Consider the following 3,523-nt stretch of genomic DNA (forward strand, 5'->3'; position numbering starts at 1 on the left):
AATATGTTTAATTGAAAATTAAGAAAAGGTATATTTTCTGTTTGTTTCTATGTGATAATCAAATAACAATAATCGGTTTTCACTGAATTTAATTAATTCTAGAGTAATATAAAATCATGACCAATAAATATCGACAAGTTAAAAACTATTACACAAATATAATCATTATAAATCAATGAATTAATCCTTACTGATTAAACTGTTTAAATTAGGATCTGGGTCAGCAAAAACTGCAGGCATAATCCAAACTGCTATTACTATAAATATAAGAGTAATTAAATACTGCTTAAAAAAAATCATTTTGATTTATTATAAGAAATTAATGAAAATGATATAAACGTTGAACAATAAATGAAATAAAAGATTACTCTCCGATTTCTTTTATAAGCGGTTCCTCAGCACAAAATAAATAAGGTTCGCAATAAGTTATTTATTTAGTAACAACATATGTTATATAACATGTGCATAACATTATTCTCTATTTGTCTGTGATTGAAAATTTGTTTTTCATTTTTAAGGCTTCAGCGAATAATGGTTATCGAACATTAAATCCAATGCATTCTATGATAGCTTGTGGCTGACAGGAAAAGGTGATGCTGCAATAATATTAATGAACATACTTTTTTTGCATAGATTTATTTAAAACTTTCTAATCAATGACAACGTGACTATCGCCTCGAGGATGTACTATTTATCAGTTGTACCTACCCAGTTGTTTAAAATATGTCTTGTAAAAATGTAAGCTTTTTACAACACAGCATGCATGTGAGATTAGTTAGATGTCCAGGTCCGACGGGATAACAGCATCCGAGTGGTGTCCCGAATTATTTTAAATTTTACACTTGTTGGGTCCCTTATATTTTTTTTTTTTTGTTAGAAATACATTATACTCATATTTTCTATCCCATTTAAAAATACGTAGGACTGTCTTTTATTTGTTTAGATTGTGCTCGCTGAACTCGCGGGCAGTGGAATCATTAAAACCGGTCTGATGCCATTTTTATAGGTATAAATGAAAATAAAATTTTTTTATTGTAATAAGCTTTTTAAAATAAATTACAAAATAATTGCAACTTTTGGATACGGAGTTGAACAAAACAAAAAAGTTTATATTCCTCATCTTAGACAACTATACCGGAGTAATGGCCACCCTAATATATCTTTGAAAAACATTATCTTGAATTTTTTTTAAATAATTCAGTCTCTAATTTAGCCTTTAGACATGGGTGTTGTCCAAAATTTAAAGGTTAAGTATAGAGCAACACTGGTCAATTACAATTTAGAAAAGATTATAGACAATTTACTTCAACCAAAATCAACGGCCACAAATATCGGAAAAAAACTAATATCCTACTAAAAGCAATTCATTTCATTTCAGACAGCTCGCTTGATGTAAGTTGTCAAAGATAATATATTGTAAAAAAAAAAATTGTTTTCGCAATTGTGGTTTTTGGATATTTATTGATTTGTATGTATAAATCTTTCAAAGGCATTCTATGGTTTTAATTTATTTTTCAATTTGTGCCCAGTTATATTGTGTGGTTATGCAGGTATAATGTAACATGTTTATTTGTACTCGAAAATCAGTTATATCGGAAGTCACCAATTTAAAAATATAATGGAAAATAAATGTTAAAAATAACAGAAAATGTTACTTTACATTTCTTTAACCAATCGGAATAATAGTTAGGATCATAATTCATAGCTATAAAAATACTAACTATAAACTACTAAAATTATGAGTAAGATATACTCATGCTATTTCACGTGGAGCAACATTATTTTTATTTATTGATTATATTTATTATGATATCTAGCTTTTTTTAAACATAGTTATTAATTAATATACAGTTTACAGGATTTTAAGCTTTTCTTTTTTTTAAACAACGGTACTTAGACTATAATACATAGATACACAGTATTTTACTAAAATACATTTTATAAAATAAACTTTATTGAACAAATGTAATTGAATAGACTTCAATAATAATAAAAATATAATGATAATATTAACTAATCGTATAAAAATAAACATATTTTTATTTTTGAACCAATTAAATACTTCCAATTTGTACTGTTCATTATTCTGAACATTTTGATATTTCACCATATTATTTTCATTAATATCATAATTATTAATAAATATAAACATATGTATGATTAAGATTACAAAAAAATATTTTGTTACATTCGTGTTTTTTAGACGCTGACTTCGAAATGAAGTTTTCTATAAATTAAAAATTGTACACATATTTAATCAATTGCACCCATAACACTAGATTCATTTTGCAGTTTTGAGAGCAATTTATTAGTATGTTAATTTGAAGTTCCATCCCTTGAAATTGTGTCAAAATTTGTCATTTTCATAATAATGAGCAAGTAATTGGATATTTCTTATTTAGAGATATAAAATCAAATTGAATACCTTTAAAAGTGTCACGAAACTATTAACTATAAAATATAATAATTTATTGTAAATTATTTCCGTTACCGTTTCAACGAACCGTTGTTCGTCGATCACGTGATGTATAACATGAACATTTCTATCATTTGCATTCTTTAAATGTTCATTTATATGGAAAATGGCTTAATATAATATTATAAGTGTCGTTTGGCTGCTACCAGTCATGGAATGCGACTGCAGTGAGTAAGTAACGGCCACAGCTACTAGCTAGTAGCTTCCGGATGGGTGGCCATCTGGGTTCATAGGAGTTAAAAAAATTGCCACACATACACTTGTTTGCTACCAACTGTAACAATTGTAAAAAAAAACCATCCGTACTAACTTTAACCCCTTTTTTTTTTTTTTTCGTGGTATCGAGAACCAGAGGGGGGACCGCGTTAGCATTACTTCCCCTCAAACTAACTTTACCCCTACCACAGTTCATAACACCCACAACAGCGAATGACCTTAAAATGAGCTTAATTTCAATAAAAAAAAAAAAAAATTAAAACTTATGAATATAGAAGTGCAATAAGTCCATAAAGCAAATATTAAATATAAATAAAATAAAGTTATAGTGGTTTAAAAATTCATCAAATGCTTTGTGACGGTTTTCTCCACTCAAATGGTATACAAATCTCATGAGACTTATTTTTAAACTGATTCGGCAAATAACTAAGGGAAAACTATAAATTAGATGAACTACAAAGTCTCGGCACTAAACAATTAAAATATTTTTATTTTATTTTGTTCGCCGTGCGCATATTTTTATAGCAGTACCGTCGTTATTAACTCGACACTACTTCGTCGCAATATAGTGTTTCTACTGCCTACTGTGTTATAAGCTAAAAACTAAAACACATGTACATTATTGTAGTGCACCACATGTTATTAAATTAATTATTAAAAACGCAATACACAGCTTATAAAATGAATATTTTTAGAAAACAAAAGAATAAGCGATGTCGTTGTTGCTTGTTTAAATAGATAATTTCCAACAAAATTGAACTTAAATTATCTAAATAAAAATACTATCCTCATATATTTTTTTAGAATTGTTGGTTGTTGTATAAGCTACAG

The sequence above is a fragment of the Myzus persicae genome, unplaced genomic scaffold (assembly GCF_001856785.1).
Source record: "Myzus persicae strain clone G006 unplaced genomic scaffold, MPER_G0061.0, whole genome shotgun sequence".
Classification (NCBI taxonomy): domain Eukaryota; kingdom Metazoa; phylum Arthropoda; class Insecta; order Hemiptera; family Aphididae; genus Myzus; species Myzus persicae.